This window comes from Schistocerca cancellata, chromosome 2 (assembly GCF_023864275.1).
Source record: "Schistocerca cancellata isolate TAMUIC-IGC-003103 chromosome 2, iqSchCanc2.1, whole genome shotgun sequence".
NCBI lineage: Eukaryota > Metazoa > Arthropoda > Insecta > Orthoptera > Acrididae > Schistocerca > Schistocerca cancellata.
The window spans coordinates 408,696,196-408,709,024 of NC_064627.1; positions in this window are offsets into that span (position 1 = coordinate 408,696,196).

Sequence of the window (12,829 nt, forward strand, 5' to 3'; positions counted from 1 at the left end):
GCGACCGTAGCAGCCGCATGGTTCCGGACTGAAGCGCCTAGAACTGCTCGGCTACAGCGGCCGGCTGGAAGAACACAAATCCGTTTGTTTTCGGCAGATCTGAAATGTTCATTGCTGACCGAAATCGGTAGTCTGAGGACCTAACAAGTTTCTAATCATAGGATGTAAGAAATTTATTCTACAATTTCTGTGTCACTCTTTGATTCGCGAACATGAAGCAGCTTGTGAAATTGTTATCTGTGTAAATAACTATCTGTGGTTAAAGAACATTATTATATTTCTTCTCTGCCATAAATGGAAAGGTTAAGGTTTTAAAAGCTTTCTGTTTATAAGTGTTATTATATTATTATCTAGATTAAAGGTTTGTTTAGTATTGTGTATATATTATTTCGTGACGTAGCTATCAACAAATGTGTTGAGGAACGAATCTTAAATACTGCAGAAGTGGAAAGATGCAAATGGATATCAAACGGGCTGTCAATAGAATGAGTACTCAAGTGATTCTGACGATTAAGGCTGAATATTTTTAGCTTCACGGGAATGAGAAGATGGGGATCTTTGTAGCAGAATTTTGCTTAGGAAAGGAATGGAGTATGAACCGGTTTCACCATTCTGATAGTCGCATATAAGCAATAAAGCTGGTAACTCACTCTAGAATGCACAGTGAATGAAAGTGATGGCCCTAAATTAAGGTGAAAGCGAAGTGTTGATATAAAAACAAAGAAATAACCCAAAACCGCAAAGCAACACTTCACTTATTTCTCATATCATCCCTTTTCTTAATTAACAGTAGGACATGTAAAGCATGAAATCTTTTGATGATTGACACACTACGGTCTGTCTAAGTACGACATAATCTGCACAACCGGTTCCCCGAGTGATGAAACGCTCCACACTGGTGCCATAATATACCTCTGACTATAATTAATATTTCATCAGTCAGTGTGACAGTTATTTTTCCTTTTCCTTCTCAATTAATTCAAACTTTGATGTTAACAATAAGTGATACCGATGATTGAAGAGATCAAACAATTTCACTGTTATACAAATCTGATTAATTCCGAGCATTTACTAGGTCTACAGCTTTGCTTCCGCCGGTTTTTTTTCTCGAAGTTCGGAGCTTTATTGTGAAAAACTTAAAAATAAATTATTATTCATAGTATTGCCCATTGCTGGCCACAATATTCTCCCATCTTTCGGATAGCATACGTGGCGGAATAAGAGGGCGTCTTTTATAAGGATCGATGAATCGATTCTATTTTGCACTTGTTCATACGATCGGAAGAGCTGGTCAGTGAGACTGTACGCCACTGTACGAAAAAGGTGGTAGTCAGAGAGAGCAACGTATGGAGAATACGGCGGGAGGGACAGGACATCTCGTCTAAACGTTTCCATGTATATTTTGAGGGGTATTGCGACATGGGGTCGAGCACTGACCTACTGCAAAATTATCTTTACGTGTCTATCGCTGTATTGTGGCCGTTTGTGTTTCAGTGCTGGGCTCGAACGCATCAATTGCATACGATAATGATGTCCTGTGTGTTGTGGATTGGCAAGAGAGCCAACTCACTAAGAGAGGAAGCCGAAAGGCACGCGTTTTAGCTCACGCAGGCTGGCGTGAGGTCTGGAACAGGTCAAGGAAATGAGACTAGCAAAAAAGGACGTAGCTATGGAATACTTAACTTTAATCCGTAAATGGTGAACATCGCTCTTGACGGTACATGTTTTACAGCATCAATAGTAACTGGTAATGGCGCCTAGCTATTTCGTAGCAAATGACGTAGCTGAAGGCTATGCTAACTAACGTCTCGGCAAATGAGAGCATATTTTGTCAGTGAACCATCGCTAGCAAATTCGGCTGTACAACTGGGGCGAGTGCTAGGAACACTCTCTAGTCCTGCTGTGTGGCGGCGCTCGGTCTGCCATCACTGATAGTGGCGACACGCGGGTCCGACGTATACTAACGGACCGCGGCCGATTTAAAGGCTACCACCTAGCAAGTGTGGTGTCTGTCGGTGACACCACACTGTGACTGTCTTCGTCTGTTTCAGTAGCTACGAAAAAGTTCTGTCTTCCCCGTAATGTCGGTCTTTGACATCAAAATCACCGTTCTTAAGGCGTTGAAAACATTCTCTGCACGTTCTTCCACTAATAGTTCCCACACCATTGGTCTTACCCAGCACTTTAAGAGCCACAGCCACAGCTTTCTTCATGTTAAAGCAGAAAATTAAAGCTCCCGGCAAATGTCGAGAATTGGCTACTTGAGTTGACGTAGATAGTCGAGAATAACCTCATGATGCGATAACAAATCGACTAATATTTTTATGGCATTATGTTAACAGATGCCTATGCTTATTGTATTACACCTATGACCAACCACCTGAACCCCACTTGCCGCTACTGCCGTCTATTGGAAAACGGCGGAAGCAAATTTGTAGGCCTAATAGTTTGCGTGGAGTACTAGACTAGAGAAATTCACCGACTCTTGGTGGGCCATATGACTAGGTACCACTTTCTAGTAAGGGGCCAGGAACATGCTCCCAGGTGACAACTTAATCTCAAATCTTAATATTCTCACCGCGAAGAAGAGCTTTCGCAGCAGAGCTTTTCGAAGAAATTGCAGAAGCCACTGGTAATCAGGCGTCGCCAAATAGCAATTAGCAATGTGCACTAATTAGAAATTTTGGACTGTACGAGACGTCCTCATTTCCTTACATGGTGCCCTTTACTGCTAAAGCAGTATAGCGTGGTGCTTGCTGGCTACATGGAACCGCGCGATCGCTACGGTCGCAGGTTCGAATCCTGCCTCGGGCATCGATGTGTGTGATGTCCTTAGATTAGTTAGGTTTAAGTAGTTCTAAGATCTAGGGGACTGATGACCTCAGAAATGAAGTCCCATAGTGCTCAGAGCCATTTGAACCATTTTTTTTGCAGGCTACTCTGTTCGTAAAAGAAGGGTGGTCAGAGAGAGATATATAAGATCTTATTTAGCTCATCAGAGTGGATATCCGTGCGATGTCAGCCAGCCTTTGTAAAAATTCGGGGTGCGGCACTTTGTCATTATGTCATGGACTTTCTTCACTTCCATTCAAGCGACTAGAGGGAACAGGGAGAAGAATGACAATTTGCTCGTGCTTCTAAACGTAGCTTGACTGTGGGATTGGGCGCGATTCGTCAAAAGGCAAGTGGGTTAGTAGTTACTCTTGGGTAGCGCTATAATGTTAATCTAGCTAGGTAGATGGTGGATAAAATTGTTGACGTTTTCTCATGCTGGAAAAATAAGAGATGGGCTAGTCATTAAATAACTTTTCGCAGAAGAGTGGGCAAGTTTTGCTATCAGGTACTATTTCCATGCTGAATTGAGAACAGAGAGGATTTTTCGTCAGTTTGATTTCAGGTAAGTAGTCGATTTGTTGCTCGGGACAGACGTACCTCCTCATTAGTCTTGAATGTGGATACTAAACTTTGAAGGATCGAGACGTTTAAGTGAGGAACATTCAGTGGCTACAGTCTTCAGATGAAGCTCGCATCCATCACCCCACATGCAGGTATGTAGTCCGTGTTGCAGCGGAGAAGAATGACAGTAAGAACATTCGGCAATGGCTAACGTGGTAAGAAGGCAGTTAGGAACACGTAGGCGTTAGTTACTGGGAGTTAACTTCAGAATCCTGATAACTAACTAATGATTCCGGAACTTTGGGGTCCTTTCTTCCTACGACAGACCGTGGCAATTATCATTTCCTCAGCGGAATCATGCATTTGCTTCGTTTCATGAAGTACGAATTATTAATCTGATCCTTTTCCTCGCACAAACCTTGTGGTATTTGTCACATTGCATTCGTGTCTAACTAAGAAGGTTTAAATATTTTGTGTTCTGATTGTCTTTTAATACCGATCGGTTAAAATTAATCTTCTGCTTTAGTGAAATCATGTTCGTTTTCCTTCAATTAAGATAGTAACAAAAGTTTAACTTGGATACACTTTGTTTTCAGAGCTATGTGAACCCAATAACAACTAATTACCATCGATTTTTGTAAGCTCAGACCCTAGTCTCATTTGTTAGTTTTATGTTTTTCTTACACTAACTAGCACTACTCCAGTACCCAAGTATCCCACTAGTGCCATAAGAAATTTTGTGAATTTTTTGTGTCATTTCCTTACAGCGGACGACTCCAGAAGATATTTATTGCTGAAAGTTTTTTAGGCTTTTCTCTTTAGAACGTTAGGAGTGTCTTGTCAGACTTCTGTAGTAGTGTGTGGGTGGAAATTGCATCTTGCAGGAGCCACAGGGTAAAGGGTGCATCTCAGATTAATCCATTGTGCAGAATGACAGAATAGCACCCACACGCTCTCACTGGATGGGCGGACGAGGACCTGAACCACAGGCTTTCTGAATGCGAGTCCAGCATACTAAATACCGAGCCACCTCGCTCGAAACCCTTTTCTTTCGGAAGAAAGACACATATAGATACACACGCTCTGCACGAGGCCATAGATCTCTTACTGATTACATGATAGCAAATAAAAATCTTGCTTCAGAGGTGATAGTCATACAAATATGTAGGGGGAGAAACGTGAATACAAAGTGGTTCAAATGGCTCTGAGCACTATGGGACTTAACATCTATGGTCATCAGTCCCCTAGAACTTAGAACTACTTAAACCTAAATAACCTAAGGACAGCACACAACACCCAGCCATCACGAGGCAGAGAAAATCCCTGACCCCGCCGGGAATTGAACCCGGGAACCCGGGCGTGGGAAGCGAGAACGCTACCGCACGACCACGAGATGCGGGCAAACGTGAATACAGTCCACTAGCATGTTAAATCAAAGATCCAACTGTGGGAAAGACAGAAGAATCAGAACAAGAAGAAAAACGAAAGAAACTTATACAAAACTTTTCAAGTTCGTCTGCTTCAAGAAGACAGTTTAAGGAATCTGTATGAACGCAAGCTAACTAAAATACTCCAACAAATACCTTTAAGCTAATATCTAATTGGAGAATGGATGAATATTTAAAAAAAACTATAATCAGGTTGCTAAAGAAGTGCTAGGTGAAAACTACAAAAAGAGTCGAAAAAGAATTCTTAGATTTGGAACGAAGAGGTAGAAGAAGCCATAGAAAAGAAAAGTGAAGCATATAGGGAGTTCTTAGAGAACCACTTTGAAGAAGCTAAAGAAAAATATAAAGAAATCTGAAATGTAAGGAAAAAATGTATGACAGGCACATGGCTTCTCATGAGAAGCGTTTATAAGCAGAATTGAACATAACTTACAAGGTAGTCGGAAAGTAACATATAAACTGATCAGACAGCTAAAAAGAACAGGCAAAGGTACTGCAAATGCAAATATTCATTCAGAAGACTGGTAAAATCACTACATGAAATTATGGCACAATCCGGATGCAGAAGAGCCAACGGACAAGAAAGCAGAGGGATGGAAAAAAGCCAGGATACAAAACGAAGAAATAAAGAAAGAACTGAAGTTATAGTCGTTAACTGGAAAAGTAATTCAACGAAAGTAGGACTGCAAAGATCATGTAACGCGTATGTCACCTCAGAGAATCCCTCGACAAGTGATGAAATCCAATCATTTCTGAAGAAGGAGAGTGGGAAGGCCGAGGAACGGACGGTGAAGTCGAACAGGCCATAGGGCCTATCCTTGACTGCGAGAAGAAGAAGTCCTGTAATATTCTTGTACTGATATAATCAACCAGTTACATAGCATTCTTCGATGCCTTCCTTTAATTCGACATGGTACTGATCCCATACAGCCTAGCACAACTCGAATATAGATTGTACAAGTATTTTGTGTGTGTTGACTGTTTTATAGATGTAATTCACTTTCTTATAATCATTCCAATAAACCGAAGACAGCTGGTCGCTGTGATCGAGCGATTCTAGGCGCGTAAGTACGGAACCGCGCTGCTACTACAGTCGCAGGTTCGAATCCTGCCTCGGGCATGGATGTGTGTGATGTCCTTAGGTTAGTTAGGTTTAATTAGTTCTAAGTCCAGGGTACTGATGAGCTCAGATGTTAAGTCTCATAGTGCTTAGAGCCAACTGAACCACTTGAAACCAAAGACAGCCATTAGACTTCCCTACAATTCGTTTTATGTGCTCTTTAAATTTGATGTCGTGTCACAGCGTGACGCCCAGATATTCAATCGACATGATTGATGGTGAATACCATTCCCACTTTAATGTTTTTCCCCCAGTAATGTGCATGTATTCACAATTAAAACAAGCTACCATTCATATCAAATAGAATTTATTTACAAGTCACCCTTTATCCCCTTACTTAAAAGACTACAGCACTTTCCTGTACATAGTAGCGTTATTAGACTCACGTTCACCCTACCTGACAGATCATTAGATGTATGAAAAACGTGAATGATTTCGCTACTGTCTACTTGGCCGTTGCTGATGTTATCTTTGCCTCTGATGCACAATAGCCGCCGAGGAAACATACTGGATTGTGTCACTCAAAATGTCTTCTAACCAGTCACAAATCTGACAACGTATACCGTATGCCAGAACTTTTATTAACGATCTGCAGTGCGGTGAGGTGTGTAACGCTTTCCGTAAATCTAGGAATGTTGAAACTGCCTGTAGGCCAGCATCCGTGGTTCGCTGGACATCGTGCATGAACATGGAGAGCAGTGTTTCGCGTGAACATTTTCTAAATCATTTTGGAAGAAAAACTCTGCATATAACTGCATTATATCAATATTCGAGTCAGAGCTACATGAAACAGACTCTTTCTCACTCCTTTTCCTCATGTTTCCCACTTACAGTATTGAAGAGATACAAACGGTGGGCTATAGGAGAACAAAGGCAATATCTCCTATTAGCCAGATCACTTACTGCTCGTACGCGAACTATGTTCTCTGCTGTATCCATAGTACACATCAGGATGTGCTTAGGAATGCGTACAAGAGGTAGCTCAGATAAAGGAGTTTTCGGGTTTTCTAGGAACGCTTTAAATTTTTTAGTGATGATTCCTTTACTAACATTTCAGAGTCCTTGAACTATTACGGCTAAGAAGAGCAGCTGGGGAGCTAGATGTTGCAGTGGGTCCTTCATATTAACTACGATGATAGCATTACCGGTTCCGCCACCCAAAGGTAAGTGGCAGAAAGCCAGTGATGGACGTAGACCTGTTACCATATTTGTACAATTTGTATTAAAATTTATTTGAACTGGTAAATTTATTATTTACGGTTTTGTGTCTAATCTTCACCGATAAGTAGCACATCACGAACTGATCTTAAACTAGCATGGCTTCATATACAGTACAATGTTTATCTGTCGCAGTCTGTTTCACTCCTAACAGGCGATTGATAAGAAACTTAATTAGCGACACTTCTCTTCGTGTTTACACAGCCACTAGTAAGCATTCAAAGAGAATACTTACTGAGACGAATCGACTGGTTGCATTAAACCGTCTACTTGCATCTGACGTACACACTCTGAACTGTGATTAATCAAAAACGAAATGCTGAATGACGTTGGAGCTTGAACAGCGGAGCTTTCGTAGAACTCGGTATACGGCCTTAACGACTCTCCGGGCACTCTTCACGAGCGCCATTAATCTCTTCAGTAAGAATTTTCTCATTATCTAGCATAAATCTAGAACGTTCCCAGAATTTACTATTGTGCATTACATCATATGAACTTACAAAAGCAATGGCCTTAGTAAATGTGCTTTACAGAAAGATGTAGTGCTCTTAATATTTGAAGATGGATTACTTGCAACGTTTCCTGGTCGAGATTCATTCTTATACTGGAAATTTACGTTTAAGGAAAATGAATTAGAAACCGACTGTCTTAAAGATTCTGTTATTCTGTCTTTGGTGAAAGGTTACGCTAAATTCAAAGAGTAAAATACCACAGGTAACTGCCCTCCAGATTACTGAAAAATACCGTAGAGAAATTTTTAGTGTTGTTATATAAAATATTTATCGTTATATTTTATTTTCTCTCTCTTTCGTAGTTTATCGCTGTTCGATTAAATTCTAGATGTGATTGCATGTTAAGGTATTTACGATCTGCCTAACTGTCTGGTCTGTGAAACGATGGTAATAATTGGAACAAAAAGCGTCAATTATCTGCTAATCACCAGTAAACTTTGGCTTCACTGATCTTATGTCCATTTAGCTGCGCATCTAATGAGCATATTTGTATTACCAGATCTCATCGTTACGATAAAACGAATGTTATAAGACATCAGAAATAATTTAGGTTGTGTCAATATAGTATCTCTACAAATGTTACTATTAATGAGAAAATGTTTTAATGTTTTTTATTATTACTTTTGGCGGTTATTTAGCTTTGTAGGTTGGTCGTAGTTAAAGTTCGTTAATAGAAATCGTGGCCTATGTATTTTCGTTGGGTTAGAGCCTACATACCTAACGTGCCGTTACTAACGTGTCACAGATTTATTTCGCTGACGACGAGTGTGCTGCCCTCTTGATCCCATGCTGTGCAACACTGGGCCACTGCTACTTCCGTAAAGCCCAACAAATCAGGATATTGCGCCATTCAACCACAACGCCAAACGGAGAAACGAATGAGGCATCTTTCAAAGTCTGTCATGTTTTGATAAATCTGTCTCAAGCTGCATCTTCGTGTCCCTCACGATGACCACTCAGCATCCCCATCTATACCCTACCAGGCCTGGTAGGAACACTAAACACTAATTACACCAACACACTGTGGTGCTCTTTCTGCATGTCACAGACAATTGCAAAACTAATGATTTACGTAACAGCAGATGCTGTGTACGTGTAAGGAGTTACATTGACAGTCGATCATGTCTTCTGTGTGCTTCATCCTTCATGTGAGACCGGGAATATGCCAGAGTCAAATGACGACTGCATTGTGGCCAATGCTAAAATTGTAGCTAGTCGGCTCTGTCTGATACAAACCTATTTAGAATGTTTTCAAGATAAAAAAGAGTTTATACGTCTTCGTACTACAATGTACCATGTAGTATCGCTGCACTGAGTCAGTGTAACGGTCACAAACCTCTTCGTTCTGCTGGAAGCTTTCGCTTTACTGTATAGGAATCAGTCTTTAGGAGCACAAAAATGCAAGTCAGAGGCAGTTCTGTCAGTTGGATAGCGTTGGTCGCACTATTTTACGCTATCCATAGAACTAGGGATGCAGAAGCTTTGAGCTGTTTGCTTTTCTTCCACTCCGCACTTTGAACGTGTGACATATTATCTGTTCTGTAATGAAACACAAGTAGCCCAATAATTTACTGAACCGTTGTAATTACATTCCACGTCAAGCAGCCACCAGGAAAAAACGACACGTCTCATTAGCTATGCACGTCATTCCGGTGGATACATTACCATTGAAATACACAGCTACTAATTAGTCGATAGTGAATCACGTGCTCTTCCTACATTAAAATCGTTAGGGATCTGCCTGTTCCTATTTAGATACCTATAGCAAAAATTATGTTGATGTCACTTGCGTATAGCAGAATCATTAGTAGAAGAAATAAACCATACTTCGGTAAAGCTCATAAGTATAAATTAAAATGTCAACGGTTGTCTTGTATAAAAGATAAGTTTACAGTGTTTTCTACGTACCCAGCACTTTCACAAATCAGAAATCTGTGTATTCTTCCCGAGACATCCAAAGTATTGAATTCTGAGGTGAGTAAATATTCACTCAATGGTCAGGCTGCTCACCAAAGACCCAGTCGAATGGAAAACGGCGTATGAAACTTATGTTTCTAAAAATGGAACAATTTCCGTACATAAAAAAGTTTTTGTGAAACTCAGATTTGGACAGCGTTACATTGTCCACAATCGTAAGTAACCCTAATTCCTTTGCTACTTGAATGTTGATGCCTAAGATTTATAAATTTTTTCTTTCTTCCTATACTGTTGCATATCACAACTGAGGGCACTCAACACGAAACGGTAGAAAAAGGCATATAAAAACTGCCGACCTGTTCTTTCGAAGCGAGAGCATACTTGTAATTAATAAGTCTGTCCACAAATTACAGGAATCAGCTGCTTTGCCAGGAACCACCACTTGTACTGCAGCGCAGTAGTGGAAGTGTTTCAGCACCACTAAATAGTCGGCAGAAGGAAGATGACCTGAACTTTCCACAGTCCTTCTGCCAACTTCCAGGGTCACTGTTTCACGGAGAGAAGCTACCTGACAGACACTGTTGATGTTGGTCAGTCCGACGGATGCACTAGGCGACATTCATGGTTGGTTCAAATGGCTCTGAGCACTATGGGACTCAACTTCTGAGGTCATTAGTTCCCTAGAACTTAGAACTAGATAAACCTAACTAACCTAAGGACATCACACACATCCATGCCCGAAGTAGGATTCGAATCTGCGACCGTAGCGGTCTCGCAGTTCCAGACTGCAGCGCCTAGAACCGCATGGCCACTTAGGCCGGCGCGACATTCACGATCTTATCTGAGATCAGTGGGATGTCTTCCGTCGAAGGGCATTGCGTTTTTCTCTCCTTATCAGCTGCTCAAATGAGGCAGTATGTACTAAACTCACTAAACAGTCACCGTCATTATAGGTGTCAGACGTAAGGAATATGACTCGCACGCAATTAATGTGTACAGACAGAACTCCGTAGGTAGTCCTAACTTCTCTAATAATTGTTGTAAATCGTTCAAACTGTACAATTTATATACGCGGAAACACATATCAAAGAATTATTAGGCGAACCATCTGTACTTACATACGTTAAAAGAAAGTCGGTAACTTCAACCTCACCCCACCAACCAATTCACCAGTTAGGCACACAATACCCCAACGCTGTAAATAATAGACCAATATCCACAACAACCAGACAGTTTAGGGAAAACAGATACAGACATAAAGTCATGCATACAAACAATCATTTCGATGAATAAATAAAAGATATCTTCAAACACTTCTTTAGCTATGCTAGAAGTCAGACGGGCAAAGCACTGTGGTGCTTTTAATGTTAATACATGTAGATAATAGCAGTCGGAACTGTACACGTCATCCGAATGACTATCAATACACAATGTAACTACTCGAAATAGTGTTCATAAAAAGCAACCTATTTTTCCATCGTCTGTCCTAATTTGTGACTCCTTACTGACAAAAGTCACTATCGAACAGAAGCACTTTGACCCTGCTGGCCTGACCAAACAGGCAGAAGACGCAGGACACAAGTGTAGGACTGTAAGGTGAGTTGAGGACCATCCCATTTCATCTTACTTGTTTTTAAATATCTGGACGTAGGCACTTTATCATTGTGCATTTTTTAGATCACTGAGTGGTCTGTACTCGTAATTCTTTTCTAAGTTCCTGGAGAGACTGAAGTTGCTTCTGATTTCCAGAAAATCCAGGACAATGGCGCCTTTATCGTCCTCAAACGCTGCCACCTTGAGTTTCTCAGTTCAGCGGGGCTCTTAAAATTCATAGGCACAGGAGAAATGTAACGCCATTCCATGGACTGGTTCCTTGTTTTAGGACTGTAAAGGATTTATCCACTTTCTTTCTCTGACGCAAGTGCGGAAAATCTGTCTATTTACTTGGAGCACTTACAGAAAAACGAAGCAGACTTGCCCATTTTCTTTCCCTGAGCTCAGGAGCTCGGAACTACCGCGCTGGTACACATTGCTCATAGTTTTCCAGTAGCTGAAACCTTCCATCAAATTCCGTAAGGCATGTTGACCGCAGCTCAACCGTGCCCCAAACTCTTTGATTGTGACAAGTCTATTACCAGAGATCATGTCGTCCATTTTATGGTGAATGCTATCAGCAGCCGCAATTTATGGTCTACCCTGTACTTCTGTTTTCATCCTGCTATTTACATGGGTTTTATCAGTGGCGCCGTTGGTCATGTAATGTCAAGCTTACTGTGAACGTGTATTGTATTGTATCAAACTGGGTACGTAGAAACGACGGAGAGGCTTCGTCCCCGCCGTAGTCCTCAGTGATTCACAACCCCACAACAGACTACAGCAGTCTACTCACCCCACTGACGCCCCACAGCGAACCCAGGGTTATTGTGCAGTTTGGCCCACAGTTGACCCCCCCCCCCCCCCCTCCACCGGGAACGTCTCACATCAGACGAGTGTAACCCCAAATGTTTCCGTGGTAGCGTGGAGACAGTGTTTGTGCAACAATCGCCGACATAGTGTAACTGAGGCGGAGTAAGGGAGCCAGCCCGCATTCGCCGAGGCAGATGGAAAATGGCCTTAAAAACCATCCACAGAGTGGCCGGAACACCGGTTCTCGACACTAATCCGCCGGGTGGATTCGTGCCGAGGATAGGTACGCCTTCTCGCCCGGAAAGCAGTGCGTCAGACCACACGGCTAACCGGGCGGGCGTGAACTTGTAATATCTTGCACCATCCGTCCGTCAAAAGCTCAAAGACAGTAAATTACTCTTGGTATCAATAAGCCACACAGAAAGCAATACTTGGACGCGACTCTCTACAGATCCCTGAAATTTGAGTTGGGTTGGGTTGTTATGGGGGAGGAGATCAGACAGCGAGGTCATCGGTCTCATCGTATTAGGAAAGGAAGTCAGCAGTACCCTATCGAAGGAGCCATCCCGGCATTTGCCTGGAGCGATTTAGGGAAATCACGGAAAACCTAAATCACTATGGCCGGACACGGGATTGAACAGTCGTCCAGTGTGCTAGCCACTGCGCCACCTCACTCGGTCTGAAATTTGAGAAACACCTACAACTAACAGCACAGAAGCTAAAATCGAGAATTGGTACCTTAAGTAAATTGGCTGGTGGTAGCTGGTGGTCTAGACAAACACCTTAAGAATTACAGCACAAGAGCTTGTGTC